General features: G+C 36.3%; 2 protein-coding genes across 3 annotated transcripts in view; one reads left to right on the top strand and one right to left on the bottom strand.

Annotated features, from left to right (window-relative positions):
• The window catches only part of LOC143900337 (uncharacterized), a 148349-nt gene that overhangs the window by 48108 nt on the left and 81541 nt on the right, over window positions 1-18700 (bottom strand). The gene's annotated exons all lie outside the window — the stretch shown is intronic.
• The window catches only part of LOC143900332 (facilitated trehalose transporter Tret1-like), a 37821-nt gene continuing 26505 nt past the window's right edge, over window positions 7385-18700 (top strand). Inside the window, exon 1 of one of the 2 annotated variants that reach the window (XM_077411553.1) lies at window positions 7385-7489. The gene's annotated coding sequence lies outside the window, so the exon portion shown is untranslated. The remainder of the gene's footprint in view (window positions 7490-18700) is intronic. The other variant, XM_077411555.1, reaches the window with a different exon arrangement.

Raw genomic sequence — 18700 nt, 5'->3', positions numbered from 1 at the left:
TACTGTCAAATGTAATTTTTTGACTAAGATTCATGAACCACTCTCGAACATATATACGGACTTTCTTTCCTCCGTTTTATGGCAGAAACTTCATTCCCGTAATATGTATACAAGCATTTTAGTAACGCTTCGGATCCCTCACATCTGACATCAGTCTCCAGACATTTGCATAACACCGCCATCGACGGGTGACTGCCCTAGGATTACAGCGGCTTAAGGAAATCTCTCGAGCTCGATCGAGCTCGGCGGGCTTGATTTTTCCGCCGGACTTTTCAGCGCGCCGGAAGTCACCGCGCCCGCCTCCGAGGAATCGTAAATCGCTCCTCCGTTCCTCCGGTCAATTTGTGTTTCCCGTTTTCTCGTGTCGTCGACGCGAGGAAACGCGAAAGTTTCATACTGGAAACGGCGCACAAGGGGAACTACAAAGACTTTTAAATATGTTCCTTTTCTTTTCTTTATCTCCGGGGAAAAAAAAGAAGCACGATCCGAGGACACGTAGCATCGTGGCGTGCCGTCATTGAAAGGTAACGAAGCGCGAAGTTGTCAAAGTTCCGACGAAAAGTTCGACGCGCATATGCGCGGTAAGGAGACGAAGGAAGAGGACAAAAAGTATGAAAAATCCAGAAAGAACAACCGTCGAGAAAACTTGCTTTCAGTATGAGTCGCCTCTTTTATAGTCCCGGACTTGAAAAGGCGCGCAATATGAAATAGAAAAATCATAGGAATTGTGTAGCTCAGGGCGGCGAAGAAAATAAAAACTGCTCTGTGAAAAGCTTGCGAGCAATTGTGAGGAAGGTAGTTTTGGTTACGCAAACTGTTGCGCGCGACGCCGAGTAAATATTGTTACTGTATTCACCATGCGAATCGAACGACACGCACGTTACACGTTAAACAAGGCTGCTAATTTAATTAAGTGTACCTCGAAATCAAAGAAAATAAATAAACATATATATAGATTATGGGAAATTATTTAATATAAATCTTAATCTTAGAACTAATATAAACTTAGTCATTAAGCTGATTGAAATGAACGTAGAAAGTTATAACGCTGAAAGTTGTGTTCAGGCAGTAGAAAACCTCACGCAGTAAAAATAAAAGCCAACACTTTTAACTGCCAATAAAAATTTCTAATAAAAATGTTTAGGTTTCCTATTTTTACTTAAAGATAAAGTGAAAAAGAAAAAACGATAACTGCTGCAATATAATTAAATAATCCAAAGAAGTTAATCCTAAAATTAATTGAATTGTATTTGTATCGGATATAACGTGGGATGCAAAAAACGGATATGAACATATTAAATAAATAAATCGTTTTGCGTAAATAACAAGATTAGTAATTAATCGAACATCGCTATCTCTTAACTGATATTAAGTCAGAGGATATGTTACAGCTTACGCAGAAATTAATCCTCGTATATACGGAATACATAGCCCCATCCATACAGAGTTACTATAGCGGTGACACGAGCAGCCAGGTAGCGTGTATAAAAGCATTTTTGGTCACTGAATCGCCCGTGCAAGCGTTGGTCGTTGAGATACTGCCGTGTAAGCAACGGGAATGAGAATAAATGGAAAAAGTTTTGGCCGGGGACATCTATTAGCCAATAACCTACATATGAAGTAACTTTGAGGTCGCGCAACGCGACGCGACGCCGTAAACCAAGCTTGGGAGCAGCGCTTAATTGCACATTTCGCCTAGGTCCGGGTGGAATAATCTGGGCGAGCGCGCTTCTTAACTTCGCGAGAGCGCAAAGCGCTCGCTCGCGTCCCGTCCGTAAATCACGTCGCCGCGCCGCGCGACATCCACGGTTATTTATCCGTCCTGAATGCGGAAAATACACATCGCAACTTGCGAGCGTCCAGAGATGATCTCCGGCCGCAACGAATAATCGCTCTCCCCCCCGGAAATAACGACCCATAGCGGATCGATACGGATTTTCAATAAGCAACATAATATTTCAAAACAAAGAGCCGAACATCGTTCGTCTTCGCAAATTCTCTGCTCAATCCGTTTTATTCGTGTGTTCTTTAACCAGTTAGCGAGCTTTTTTTTGCTATTGAATATCTGACCGAACAAAATCGGTCATACCTTAAGAGTCATTTGAACTCCATTGAAATTTAAACAATTTATTCTATTATTAATCAATTAATCTACGAAAAATATAATAGAAAAATTGTGACGTAAAAACACCCTCTCAATTTTCCGCTTCTTTTGTTGTTCCAAGTTCTCCCAAGGTGCCACAGGTGTTCGCAGATGCAGTGCACGCAGTTCATACTCCTCTGAGAAATCAACTTCTTTTCATATATGTGCCACGGCCATAGTGCGCGCTTGTCTACTCCATCATATTGGGCAAAAATGAATTTTGCTTACGAAGAAGTATGAAACTTTCATTGTTCGTCTTAATCGCGAAATCGTTAAATATGAAACAATGCATTAACGCGCATTCGTATTCTCTCATTGCGATCGATATTTCCATTTCAATAATTTTAATAATGACCAGCTTCAATAACATAATTTACTTTATATACATTATATACAGGATATTTATACATTGATGTATATTGACAAACATTTACACTGGTTTCATTTATGCAGTTGAATAATTAATATAGGCAATTACGTTGGACCGTTTCAATCCTGGTTTCATACACCATCATGTAAAACGGTGATACGTTTAGCAATGTGAATACGTAACATTGCTATTTTGGTAATACTAATTACGCCAATCTAATAATTATGACGCGCTTCAACTGTCCTTCAAGCATCTCGATAATAGATTTACGCGAAGTAAATACTCATGCATTAGGTTACTTATGTGAAATACTTATTCTTGCAAAGTGCAAATTTTACAAAAAAAAAGCAAACAGTAGATTAAATAGCTAAAATCGTATAAGAATTATTGAATCGTGATGTTTATTAACCTAATAAATATTGGAAGGTTTTCTTCTACGCGATTGGTATTTAAAAGATAAAAAGAGTTGCTTTTTCTGAAAATCCAATCAACGATGTATGAGATGGGATATCTACAAAAAAATCCAAAAGTTGAAAGTAAAAGTAAAAAAAACATAATTCCTGCCTTTTTACTGACAAATATTCAACCAATAAATGATTTCGTTTACCCCTTCCCGAGTAGAATAAATCGATATAATTATTATTTCAGTGATCTATGACAAAAATTCTTCTCAACAAAATAGACGAAACCATCCACCAATTTAATATTTTTTGCCAATGAGAAAAGCCAGTTATCATTTTATCTCCGTTTTCAACCCTTATGTCCTTTTTCCAGATATCCCATCACTGACTAGGTTTAAAGGTAAAACGAGCACCTCCCCTCACCTCCATATACCAATTGCAATCTAAAAATGTTTACCAGGGCCCGAATTACAAGAATTTAAAACAGAAAGCGTAGGGCCTCCTAAAGCTTAATGAGTTAAGAAACATATTTGATAGTCTATCATGCGCTGAGCGTTAAGAGTCTTTAATACTGGAAGACGGAACGACTCGAAGAGTTCGCTTCTAATAGAAGAAAAATCGTCACAAAAGGTTTTAGTATCGTTGAGAGCTTCTACAAAGCTCCGTGACTTAATTGCATTCCTGAAGATCAGTCCCGTAGGACACGTAGATGTATCGCGGATATACGAGCGGGAAATGCATGCAAAACTGCATAATTTATCCGACAACTTGGAACCAGTGGGAAATACGGATGACGTGCAAAAGTTGGGATTTCGATGCACTTTCTTCAACCTCGAGAACGAGCAACCTAGTAACGCTGCGATCCTGCGAGTTTCTGAGTTTCTAGTCCCTCGAAATTGCAGAAAATTGCTAAAATTGTATTTAATCTAAATCTATTTTATTAATCACTTATAATTCAAAAACTGTAAATATTTTGACATTTTACGCTAGTGAGAAAGTTTGTCTATAGTTTTATTTTTTTCACATAACTTTCATTAATAGATAAACAGAGTTGACAAATATTGAAATCTAAAAAACTATGTATACTCTATGGATCCCTAAAAATACAAATATAATTCATGTATATTTAAAAATTATTTTTAATATAGCACTACAATTAGCAGAAGCTTTAAAACTAATTTATAATCTCTTTTTAGATCTTCTTTACGAATCTTACTCTATATTCCATTATCTTCTCCCACTCATCAATAGATACTATGTGTGTGTAATTTAATTTCGTAGAAGTGTTTTGTAATTTTGTAAAATCTTTTAATTATGTTAATCTAATCATACAACTACTTCATTATCTTCTTAATTAAGTATAATGACAAAGTGAGGATTATTCCATTTCAACAACTTCATTATCTTTTGAAGTATGTTCACAAAGTGAAGATTATTCCGTTAAATTAAAAATAAATTAATTCATAAAATAAATAAAAATAAAAAAAATTTCAAGCAGATTAAAGAAATCATCGTTAAGAATAAGGTAAAAAATTCCAGATTGCTTGTTAAAGTGCATTCGTATATAATAGACAATACATGAATCCATCTTGCGTGCTGCTGGTAATGTTTGTGATGTAAACCTTAACAGGTATATCGATTCAATCGTTGAAGTAAGCTATATTGAAATAAGCTCGTGCAGTTTTAAACGGATTCATGTCGAAAGTAGAAAATTAGCGAAGCATGCTGTCGCTTCTCAGGTAATCACAAACTTTTTGACGAGAAAGGTTCGATCAATTTCAAACAAACAGCAGCTATCTCCACTTTTGCGTTTCGATAGACTTTATTCGCTCAGCTGCTGAGTAGTTCTTTCTTCGCTTTTTCTCGCGACTACTGATTTATTTATATTTGTTTGCACTCCAACGATTCTATTTCCAATGCGTCTATTACTTTTATATTAAGGCGATTATAATCTTAAGGGAATGTACAATCACAAGTGAAAAGGTTGTATAATCTAAAGGAGAGAACGTTGGAAGAACACTGAATTAACAACGAGTCCTTCATTCTTCCCGAAAATTCATAAAATATATGGTATAAGTTTTTTATTTCAATATTGCGGGGGTATTTAAATGCATACCCTGAAGTCACATAAAATAATGTCGTAAAACTCACTTCTTTATCTTCACCTCGGAAGTTCCGAGACAATATGCAGACTCTGACCAAAGTCGCATTATCATTAAATTGGCTCGCTAAATTTAGAAAGGCTATTTTCCGTCCCGATACGAGTCCAAAGTTATCAGTCACAGCTGCATAGTTTATTTGGCTGGCTAACAATAGAACTCACCGGTCGAACATTTTGATAGGAGGCCGCGCTATGTATCATCGACGAGCGGCATTTCCATTTGTTCACATAAACCGCGGCAATAATCCTTGAGCACGATAAAAACAATATTCATGTGCATACGTACGTGTGTATACAACGCTTGTGTATAATACGCAGTCACATGACTAAATCGTATATTTACATTTAAAAAACACGTGTCAAAAACATGCGAAAGAGATTAAGATAAAACAATTTGATTCTGCACAAGCCTCAAGATCCGTGTAATTTACGTTCGACGATCTATGTAACCCCTCTACGTATCTAGTCAAGTGTATTGTAACGTACGTGATATCGCACGGCAATTTCTCGCATTTTTATTTTATATCTCGTGCCAACATGCTACATAGAGCCTCGTATGTACTTATGTAATTACAAGCCACGCTGAAACACTGTACACATAACGTTGTTTTTCAGTCGGGAACGATATAATGGCATATTGTATGTACAATGCGTAAAAAGCAATATTGACAAACAATTCAGTACTACTATACAATACAATACTATTAACAAAAGAAACTAGTAGTATGTCTTAAAATATGGAAAAGTACAGCGAGGAAATTATTTCACCGATACGAATGAGACTGGTAATCAAGAGGAAAGAATAAAGGTAATGGACAAACCGGAGGAAGTCGTCGGTGAGAGGACGTCGAATAATGAAACGGCGAGTTGAAATTCGGTGGCTGAAAAAAAAATCTCCACTCATCAGGAAGAAAGGAATGTTTGAGTAACCTGAAACGAGCAACGAAACAAAGAATCCTCGATGGTATTGCGACTTCCGATTTTTTTTTTTATATCAGAGTAGGTACTTGGATCTAATGATTAATTGTGGCAAAGGAGTGCGGTAAGCGAGAAAAATGTGAAAAATGCTGGCTTTTTATAATTCAGAAGATAGTTAATTAAAAATTATACCGTGGACAATATGCGCTAGTGATTTTTTTATACAAACGCAAACGAAAAGTGTTTAGATATGTTTCGAAAATAAAAGGTAATCGCACAATATTTTTCCCCGAAAATATTCAACACGCGTAATTAAGGTAGCATATTTAATGACATAACTTATAACCGAAAAATAATGTTTAGACATCATTATAAGCATGTATGTTTCGAACACATCGTCATCACTTTCAACTTCGTCGAGCCCGCGCAACGACGAAATTCAACACTGAGTGCATCGTTTGTTAGTTGCAAATGAGTTAACTTCTAATGTCGCTATTAAGAATTTAATATCACTATCTCTCGGTAAGATTGATCATGAATGTTCCCCATCCCCATGTGTGTATCTACATACTTCAGCCTTCAGCTCTCCAATTCTCCCAGCCACCAATTCTCCTAGCGGAATATTTATTGTTGATATTCCGACTACGAACTTGCATGTAGGTTCCTCTTATAGCCAAAAAGGAAATGCACGCGGAGTAACGATGAATTATTGTTCCGCCGCAACGAAACTGGAAGTGTTTCCGCGCCAAGTGTATCGCATCTTCGCGGACTACGCTCGTGCGAAAGAATATTTCGAGAATATTTCTTCATTTTCGAAATCGCCTAGAATAAAAAGTAGGTACGCGCGAGATGCGCACAAAACAATTTCGTGCTGCATTATCATACATTTAGATTATCTCGCACGATTCGGCAAGAAAATGTAAGTTTCAAAGTAATATGGAAACAAATAAGAAACGCAAGTAAGTGCCTAAAAAATTAGCTCCTAGAATAAAAAAATATATTCTCACGTAGTATTATTAAAGTTTGAAGATAGGTACACAGAGCATGATAATAATACAATAATGGCGTCATTTTTCGATAGAAAAAAAACTAACGATAGATTTTCCAGCAAGAAATATATTAAATCTATATATTCTGTTTGTTTATTATAAATCTAATTTTTAAATTCATCCCATAATGCATTTTACTTACATCGCTCGTAATATAATTTTATTTGCTATGTAATAATATTACGTAACAAATAACAAATAATAAAGTAAAACAAAAAGTAATTTTCAAGTCTGTTGCTTTTTTACACATACAATTATAATGAACATCATATATCAGTGCCCGTGACGTCAAACCGCTATCTCATATTGTTGCTTTTAACTACGTTCTAATGAACGGTAGGCAGTGACTGTATTATAACAAGCACTAGCGTTATGATAGCGCCAGTCGTGTTCTCGTTCCTAGGGTGATAACTTCTGAGAGCGTAACGTTTTCATGTCACCTCGTCAGTAAGTCGACACCACCATTGTAACAGTGTTATCTGATCTAAAATTGCTTAACTAACCGAGCGTTTGCGATATCTTCGATACTCCGAGATTACGAAACTGGCTTCTGAGATGTTTCTAGAATACATTATCCTATTCCATAAACTTCCTAGTCCGCTTAGTAAAGTTTAAATCTTCCGATCGCACCGAATACCAAAGCAAATGCGAGAATACTTATGAAATAACAATATAGGCGCATATTAGAGATCGTCGGTTAATTTATCGCCCGATCTGTAAACATTCATTTGTACGTAACACCACATTACTGTACATACTTATGAACAATAATCAATTAATAAAAATTAATCGTGGCTCTCTAATTATGCAAAGATATTAAATAATATAATGTGATAATAAATTCCTACAAGAATGTCTACAAAAATATAAATGTTTACGTAGCACTATATCAAAATGTTGTCATGTTATTAAAATTATATAGTTTAAGAAATAATAAAGTAGATAAAAGCACCCCTTGCAGAAACGAAATCCTCTCATTTATGTAACAAATTTTTAATTTAAAAAATAATTTTTATGTTGCAATATCAATACGCGTATTGCGTCAGGTATAATAAGATTTAACATTGATTGAGGATGATAAAAAACCGGAGAGAGAGAGAGAGAGAGAAATTTAAAATCCTAACGTAGCATGAAAAGTATCATCTTTAAAACATCATAATTGTTAGGATATAATATAAAGCCTTATTACAAAATATATGAGCCTTATTATAATATACCAATGAATTCAAAATTAAGTAAACGAGTAGACGAGAAAATGCCTCAGGATCCCGTCATGCGTGAAGGATAACTGGTTTTATTCCTGGTACACCGGCAATATTTCAGAAAGCCGAGACTGATCCATTCTGAAGTACAGTCAGTCTCGAAAAACGAAGATTATAGCGAGAAAGTTTGATTAATCCGTATAATGATACCAAGAAGACGAAGAACATGACATGACAGCAAATAAAACAAGCGAGATGAATTAATGTCAAGTATAGCTGAGTATTCTACATTAAGAGAGTTGCGCTCGCCAATATTTACACACATTATACATTCTCAACGGAGTTTGATAAATGAAAATAAAAACGAAGATTCTGCCGTATATATACTGTATAATATTTATACAAAAATAGAGAAACGAAGATAAATAAGAATATATTACATACCCGCTTTTCACCTCCGATCGTAATAAATATCTTAGATTCCGATTTACATCGCCATCGATTGATCGACGAACAACGTTAATGCGAGGGCCATAAATACGTCTGCGGCGGCTGAGGCTTTCAAAGTCAGTCAAACTCAGTTACTTAAATTAGATCCGGACGTCCTTTACCCAACGGCAGACCAATAAAATCTTCCATTACCGCATAACAGCGCGTCAACGTGAAATGAACGCGCGCGCGACCGCGCTTAACTTCTGGGTTCTCCAGGGAAGGGCACGATGGCAGACAGAGAGGCGGTCGGGGCAAAAAGGGATAAGTCGGGCGTAGGATGGTGGATGCAGAATCCAAAGGCAATATTTCACGGTACTTCCTACGACGCGTCTAACGCTTCCAGCTCTCTCTCGCTCCTCGCTCGCCTTCAACGTCCCTCTCCACCTTTCGCTCCCGTTCTCTAAGTTGACGATAAATTCGCTTGGCGTCTAAACGGTATTTCAGGAGCGTGAGTTTTCCGTCATCCGTCCATTGACTCGTCTTAACGTAAAGATTAGAGAGCACCAAATAAAAGCGACCTCGCATATTAAAGCGAGGAGAAATTTCTCTTTTTCTTATCTTCATGCATGCGACTCCGGCATTGCCTATATTTCTACTTCGACGGCACATTGCGATGATAATAGTGCGACTGGTTGTCTGTTTTACTTCGTTCGTATTTATCTATATGTCTATTTGCATAATACAAAGAACTTTGATGGTGTAAGTCAAATATCCCCGGTTCTCTTGCTATCTCTTTATTTTTTATATTATATTAGCATAATGTTATCATTTTATGCGAAAGATACAACGCGATATGTAACCTGGAGGGGATCCATTATACAAAAAGGGTCTATAGATACGAGCAAAAGTTACTTGTATACACATTTCCCTCTCAAAGTTACGAGGAACCGTTTCACTCAGAAAATACATAACGCGATTCAAAATGCGCCTTCCCGAAGATTCCATGCACAAGTGGTAACTACAAGTTCCGCACAGAAACTTTTATCATGAAAATAAGCCGTTCCTTTCATCCAGAATACCTCCCTTTCAGAATACAAATTTTACAAAAAATATTAATCTCTCTTTTTTCTCCCTTTCTAAATCCTTTTCTCCTAATTCTCTCTCTAATCCTTTAATCCTAATTTTTCTCGCGAAGTAAGATTGATCGTCCAGCGAGCGCAGTGCTAAAAAGAAAAATAATAACGTAAGACGAAACTCATACAGGCCAGAGAGGTTATTCCAGTCACAAAAGTATAGGAAGACATTTACAAATGATCTCCGTACTAATCTCGGCGCTTAACAGGCATAACAAGTTCCTTTCGAGTCTGCAACAACTTGTTAACAATCGCCCGCGGGCCGATGCTGTATAGCGAGTGGCGTGTGACGCCCGGGACGCCGTCCTGCATTACGCAAATGAGGCATAAACTCTGGCGCTCAATGGAGATTATTAATAACAAGTAAATCACTTAGTGGCTTCTCACGTAGGAGAACGCATTTGCATGTTGCGGAGAGTCGAACGGAGTCTGCAATCTGCATTCCGCGTCCAAGGCGAGAGAAACAAAAGAGCCGACGCGACGTCGAGGAGGCTGAGGCTTGAGCGTTTGATGCGTGCGCAGATAGAAATGTAACGAGATGACTTTAGTTGTGGAACAATACGCGAATATTCGAATAAATCAAGGAGGAATGTGGATAACGAAGTGGATATAAGAGAAAGAATTTGCGGATTAAATCGGAGAACGATTAGATTCGCCGACCGGCGCTCTCGCGAGAAGCTTAATTCGGTGGAATTTAATATATTCGCGCGCGAGCCCGACTGAGACGCAAAATTAATGAAGTAACGTAGGTAAAACGCAATAAAGAATGAAAATCGAATGAGAATCGTGATTAATGTTGGAACGTTTTTCACCCGTGGCGAGCGATTAAATGCACTTCTTGCTCGCGTTAATAATTATTGCCACGTTAATTAAATCTGGCGTAATTACTTCTGACAGACTCCAACGGTTGTAATCGCGTTTTGATATTGTAGTTATAACAAGCATAACTGTGGGATACAGTAAATAATTAAATTTTCAAGCTTCTTACATTTTATTGCGCAATTAACAACGCGTATGAAAAAAAGATTATTCTCATAGAATTAGAATTGAAATGAATATCACGCAATATATATATCGATATTCAATTTCCTTCCGCGCATTCGGTTCATTATGTCACTTTTGTTCGTCAATGCATTTTCACTAATACACAATTAATATTTTCAAAGGAAAACATGACTCAGCCATAAGCTAATATATCTTCATCGGAAACAAATTTTCGTGTGCGTGTGTGTGTGTGTGTGTTTCTGTTTTACACATTGAAAATATTTTGCACAAATAGCACGTCGCAATGTGGAAGTTTTTGAGGGACACGGGGTTTGTAACGATCAAAAAGGACTAGATAATTAGATATATACCATCATATAATTGCTTTGTTAAACATTAAAGGACATTCACTCGAGTCAGCACGTTAATTTTAGGTAGAAAGATTATCTCGCAGAATGACTTTACTCTCGACGTATAAGGTTACTAAATGTCGAAGTTCAAGATTTTGTCGAGAATTGGCTAAAGACATTATAATTTTAAACATTAAGCATGAAAGAAACGGATGTGCTTTTAGTTAATCCCTCATTCAAAAGATGGAAAGATAATTATACAAATCCGAGATACTTGTCTATTTTATAAAAATGAGTAAAACTTCCTTATCCGATCAGTTAATTTTGAAGATTTTGCAACTTATCTTTTCACTTTAAAATCTAAAGAGCATTAAACGCAATTACATTAATTAAAACACTTTTGTGAACAAGTTTTATTCGTACGGTAATGGATTAAAAATGACTTAACTATCTAGGATTAAATTATTCAACCTTAGCGAATTAATAAGATAAAAATGTATCTTATACGGATTCGAAATTACTCGTGTTGGATCGACACGAATTTCGCGAAAATGCTGAACTGCATCCCGCAGGCAACTGCGCGAAACTAACGGCAACAATCGCGGTATTCAGTTAACGATCTTACAACAGCACCGGGTTGTGCCTTGAATCTCAAATGGACAGCCACGCGCGAACCAGTGCTAATACTACTACCAGCAAAGGTATTCAATGCTAACGATCCTGTCACCGGACGAAAGGGTTTCCGGTTCCGCAATACTCCGGCGACATTAGAGATGGGGGCACGTTTCAACGGGCGAACTGGTATGCTCCATTTAGAGCGCTTGAATGTGGCTTGTCATTACGCGCAAATTTCGATAACAAAGTTATAATATGTAAAGGAGGTTCGAAAATTCTCAAACTTTTTTCCTTTACTTACCGCTAGACTAGGTTGCTTATTCTCTAACTTTCGCGAAGTAAAACTCCAATTACAGTTACAACGTTTCAAGGAGAACGAACGAAAACCAAGTTGATTTAACCGAATTTATTCAACGAGGTATAATAGTACGGGCAGAGTAGCGAGATGATCGTGGTTTGAGGAGTGAGACACGATGGGAAATGTTGCGAATAAAAATACGAAAAGAAAATAGTCGTATCGTTGAACATTATTATCCCCGTTGAATGAATATGCGGTAATGTATGGCAAATTACGCCGAGTTCGTAACTTTCCCGGTAAACCACAGTATTTCAGAGCATATCGAAATATCGCGATGTACATGTTAATCAAAAAAGCCATCGGAAGTTATACGTGTGTATGTATACGTAATCAATAAAACATCTCTATCTCCAAAAACGTTACTGATGACATCGTGCTATCCAGTGGAATCTGCATAATTTTTTCAAAAAATGATGAAAATGCCTAATAGATAACGATACAAGTATTTTCTGCACTGTTCTAATTCCGTTGCTATTAAAAAAATTCGTCATATTGTGCTAGAATAGGCATATCGAAAAAAAAAACGTGAAAAGACTTCATATTTTTTTCGAGAGAAAAATTGCGAACATTAACAAGCAAAAAAGATAATAATATATGTAGTATTTCCGGCAAATGATATAGATATTACGATATAGAAGTAAAGAGGCAAAAAAATTTGAACGTAATTGTCGCATAAAAACTTAACCGTTTCAGCAGAAATCTCCCTAGGAATATAATTTCCATTGCGCTAAAAACATATAAGCGTGTATAAAACGAAAAAAAAAAGAATTGACAACTCGGTCATTAAGATCCATGTGAAGCACCCATAATGCATTTCCAAGAAGAGATGTACACAAATCGCGAATTTTAAAGCGTCGAAATGGAAATCCAAACGTTTTACTCGAAAGATCATATTAATGCATCCATACCATTGCGGCAGGAGTGCAATTACTTCCCCCGACTACAGCGTCTAAAATAAAGCCTCGCTCGTGAAACAATAAAGATGATTCCGCAATGATAATTAATGGGTCGCGGCGCGGGCAAGAAACAAAAGTTCGTATTGTAAGGCTAGGGCCGCATATGTGGCCCTATATAATTTACTATATATATATATATATATATATATATATATATATATATATACATGTATATATAACAAAGTCTGCACTGCGGATAATACGCAGAATGCAAAGACACAATCGTGCTGTAAAATAGAAACAAAAAGAAATAAATGACCTAATGTCTATAATATTTAGTATATTTATTTATATTGTTATTTCGTTATTTTTTTCAAGAAGAAATCAAATCCTTTTTATAGTCAGAATATATCAGAAACAGAATTGCGCAACTGGTATAGACTTCCATTCAACTTTCTAACACGTTATAACGGCGTGAAACAGTTTCAATAATTAAACGCTCATTAAATTTCCCCTTGATAAAATAAAATATTGTAAATTAAAGAACGTTGCCGCATTCTCAATCCTTAGTATAATAATACAACAGAATATTTACTATAGATTTTTATATTTTACATTGTTATCGATGCTGAGAGATTTTTAAATTCGCAAGAAAAAACACTGGAATAAATATTTTAATCAGAACCTTCGACAATTATCATAATGTAGGTATCTGTACTGTGACATATATTCGATTTTGTTCCAGCACAATATACATATATGATAATGAATATTCTAATATCACATCGTGAGAAAATTGATAAACACATATTTCATTTGCCGAAATTCTATTATTTTAATACAGAGGATATCTCGCAACTACCGAATAATGTTTTAATAGCGTGTTCTAGCCATTATAAATTAAAGCTAAGAATTCAAACACGGAAATGTCGAGGTCGTAATAATTTTCGAGTTACAAGCAATTAAAGTTGGACGATGCTGTCGCATAAAACTCACGCGTTCTGATTCATAATTACAATTACACGCATACCGATCTAGCATCAATTTTTCTAGCTCAAATAATATGGATTCTAATTGTCCAGTTGATTTAGTTTTTTGGTATGTAATACCTATATCTGCTACATGGAGAGTGTAATCTCTGTGAAAAGATTGCACTATATATAAACTATGTATACACGTATGCATACATATGTAACACACAGATAAATACATTTTTTTTTTTTTTTTTTTTTTAATATCTATTAATGTTAATTTATTTCGATTCATTTTGAGGCAATAAATCTGAAACATTATGTTTATTTATATTATTGTTACATCATTAACTCTGTACAATCATAAATCTGGATACAGTTTATGTACATATATGTGATAAATACAATTTTAACAGATTCATTACCTCAGATTAAAGTAAAACATAATTTATCACTCATTGATACGATGCGTAGCAGCGGAGTTGTAATACCAACTACGTTAAATTGTAAAATACAAATAGATATGTCTAAATTACAGCGGAGTGCCCAAAATAATTAATATTTCAAAAAATAATTGCTTCATACATCAAATAATCACGAACGATTAATTCTGCAAACAATAGACAAAATAATAAATAATAAATTATTCACTTCACGGCTGTTTCGCTGCACATTCGATACCTCCCAGACCTCCTCCTCGTTGCAAATGCACAACATATTCATTCGTAAAAACATCGATATAATTACATGCAAATTAATTAGGAGAATATGGTCGAGAATAACTGATGCGACACACTTGACATTAATCGCTCATTTTTTACACATATTGAAGAATAATGCGAGAAAAATAAAATCATGCAAAACGCTTGCTGCTTTCTAAAACTGACTGAACTGGACTGGCTACATCCCCACAGATATTTGGCTCATATACTTCAAAATTGCCAATCTCGTATTCTGTTCATGAGAATTTTGTTCGGTACCGTACGATATAATGCCATGAACAACGTCAAATCATTAATGGTTAATTAAAAAGTAATAAACTGTCGCGAGAAACATATACAATCGAAATTTAGTGCAAGCTTAATGCGTTTTAAATGCATAAATTCTGCGAATATACGAAATATTATTAAGAAACGGTCGATATATCACGCTTTAACGTTATTTCAATCATATATGATCCAGCAATTTGTGCATTATCACGCAATCCTGATCCGAAAATGGTAGGCAAATTATATTTAAATTGGCGCGAGAAATTGAAAGCGCGACACGAAATATATTTAGAATTCGAGCATCGTTAAAGCGATAATTATAGCCTGCCAAATTCGCAACGAAACGGCGACTGATAATTCCTATTACTAATCTGCTGCTTCAAACAAATGAATCGCATGAGATATTTGCTTTGATACTGTCGTCTCGATATACACGTACGAGTCGTTAATCGCGTTAGCTACATAATTAATAGTCTGCACTGACATTTGCGAATTGTAATATAGTCATAATAGGGAACAATCGCGTTTCAAGAGATAATACGATGGCACACGATGCTATCTATTCGAGCATCGTCGTACGAATGAAAGCGCGGCGACGGCGACGGCGACGGCGACATAGTGCGTGTACACACAACATATGCCGCAACGCCAAGACCTCGTGTCAATTGACTTGTTTCTGACATCGCATCGTCCCGAAATATTTGATGTAAAATAAACCGAATGCTCAATTTCTCGAAACGCGACTGTAACTTACAAAACTCATATTCTCTGATGTCATTTTATTTCCGTATTAAATGAACAAATTAAACAAAATATCTACTACTTTGTGAATAGCTCGTTGCCTCGTTATAAGACTCTCGATAATGAAATTAACAAGTAATAAGTAAAAGGTGGACTTTGAGATAGGTACATTTCAATTTTATGCAAAGTGTATAAACCTATTATATAATCACTCCTTCTAATTTTAATTTTTAGTTTGTTATTCTTTAATTTTACTTCGTTAATTATTTTAATTGATTTATTTGTTATTTTATTCTTGACCTTATATCGTCGTTTAATTTTTGTGTTGATTTTTGTGTTGACTTTTCAGCATTAATAGATTTGTTAGAGTGCGCACTTAAAAAATCAAAAAACAAACTTAGTTAAACAATAAAAGTTGAGTAAGGTACGTACTTTTAAAAATTTGTACGTTTATTCGTCTAATCGTTCTCTTGCTGTGTTACAATAAATGCTTCTGATATCTAACAGGTCTCGTTTATCCAGATAAAGTTGCAATTTTTTTGGATTATTGTCAGATCTTAAAATATATAAAACCGATTTTCCAGATATTTAGTGATTTAAAGAATAATCAGATTATCGTACTATCACATTAATTATTACATTTGTAATATCGCATTAAAATAATACTTTTAAAACAACCTCCTTGATAACGATGCATTTATACATATTGATAAATGTTGTCTCAATTTGCGTGTATCGCATGAAATAATGAGATATACGGGTGTAAAACCTATTAAAATAATATTAAATTTTGACGTTATTATATTTTAAAGCAAAAAGTTATTCGCGGACGTCATTCCGCCGACGCATATCGCCCTCTCAGCGAGAAAATTAAAGCAATAACGATGTCTTTAGTTTTCACGCTAATAGCGAAATATCTCGGTAGAATACACGCCAACGTTTCCTCAAGTAATAGAACGTTCTATATCTTGTGTCTAAGAAAACTGGGGATTTACTTGGGTAAAACGCGGAATACAGAGCAGACCGTAACAGCATGAGAGAGAAAAGGAAATTGCGCATTCGACCGCGAATATAATATTCGTTAACGTTCGCCGCTCGAAAGTTTAAAAGAAACCAAGTCATCTTGGTATCATCTTATTCAGAAAAGAAAACAGAGCTCGTCGCCGTCGCTCTTAGCGGTCGGCGAACCACTCAATGAATTAGAAATATCATGCTGATGCTCTTATACTCCCGGTCCTCCCGGTTCTCCATGAATAGAAATAACTTTAACGCGATTCCCTTGGACTTTCCGCGCGCTTCCAAAGAGCAACTCCGAGACACCTCTCGATCTCACTTCTCCTGCCACCGTGTTTCTCGTGGTGTAAACTGCAGAACTTCCCTATTCCCTGTCAATCGATCGTCGAAGAAACAATAGTATGACTTTCAATAAGTATGTATCTAAAATTAAATTACATGACAAAAATGGAATTATTCAGAAAGAAAAACGAAGAAGTAGATGCACGTGGCAAAAATGATAATTGAATTACACGAGGGATGAGAAGCAAATTAAAAAAGTCGTGCGACTTGCGAGCAGTATATCCTACGTTAACGTAACGCGTTTTGGAGGATATTTATATACGTTTAGAAAATATGCAAAAGATTAGCAGCTTTACAGATTTGTCGCGTTCTATTTTTCACCAAAGATTTTACGTTTTGGGAGAGCGACGAGAGACAATTCAACGCGCCGCCGATTCGTTCGTCATCCGCAGACAGTATCACGCACATTCACATTCTGCATCATCGGAATGGCGATTAAGCGCTCGCGGGATGCACGGATGAATATCGTGCAGCCCGTGTCGGTTCCGTATACACGCGCGTGTTACCCGTTGGACACGCTTTGTACGTTGCGTCGCGCACTTGCACAGCACTTCGCGTATTGCGATAAACGCGCACAAAACGCAGAGTCGCGATTCACGCGCGTGAGTCCAAGTACCATATATTATATATATAATGCAAACCACGCGGATGCGCCGGACATAACGACACAAAGCACAGCAAGTTGACAAATTTCGGTTATCTCAACCGCTCAAGCCATCGCTCGCTCACAGCATTTTGCAATAGCCATCGTTTCCAATGCATTTCAAATTTACCGCGAAATAACTCGCGAAAAAGCCCCGATGCTGAATTAAAATCACAAGTAGAGATTTCAACACTGTATCGAAAGATATATCTAAGAACATGAGATTCGAATTGTAACTGCATAAAATCGTAAATTGTAATTCCCATGAATTCGAAATTTATATAGAAAAGAAAAACGCGAATGAGGAAAAGAGAAGATCGAAAACCGTTTTCCTTTCCTCGATCTCAAATGGGGTCCCGGTTAATTTTAGAAAACTCTCAACTTGATTCCGATTTGCCGGTAAACAAACGGCAAATGACAGAACAAAGCACGAATAAAGAAGTGCGAGAGCAAAAGTCCTTTTTCGATTAAGGTTGGAAGCGTGACAGACGAAGTTGTCCATCAATGGTACTGTACGCATCGCATCCGTTTCGAGTTTCGCGGCCGGTAGCCACGGGATTATACGTCATAAAGGCAGCGTCAAGTACATAACGAAGTTACAACGCGCTACGAAACTCGAAATTAGTTTCGGGAGCTTGCAGCTCGACGTCACTCAAATTGACAGAGAGTATCCGATGGCGTGTGTAACAATTCCGCGGATATACATCTCGCAATTTTCCACGCGACTCGACGGAAATAAAGAATCGAGGAAATAAAAATTTTTTTATCTTATTTTGCAGTTTTTCGCAATTCTATTTTCTTTGTAATATTTGTCATTCACGGCGTTCAAAATAACCGATTCACCGGATTGATTCGCCGCGGGCCAACAGTTGAATATCGTTATCCACTTAAAGAAAAGATTGTGCCCGCTACTATTTGCACCACGATTACATGCTGCCTGCGGCAAATCAAAGTAAACGAAGTAACGCGATTGAATAAATGTTATCTC

This window comes from Temnothorax americanus, unplaced genomic scaffold (genome assembly GCF_048541705.1).
Source record: "Temnothorax americanus isolate GAGA-0224 unplaced genomic scaffold, ASM4854170v1 Scaffold3, whole genome shotgun sequence".
NCBI lineage: Eukaryota > Metazoa > Arthropoda > Insecta > Hymenoptera > Formicidae > Temnothorax > Temnothorax americanus.
This window is presented reverse-complemented; position numbering and strand designations above follow the sequence as displayed.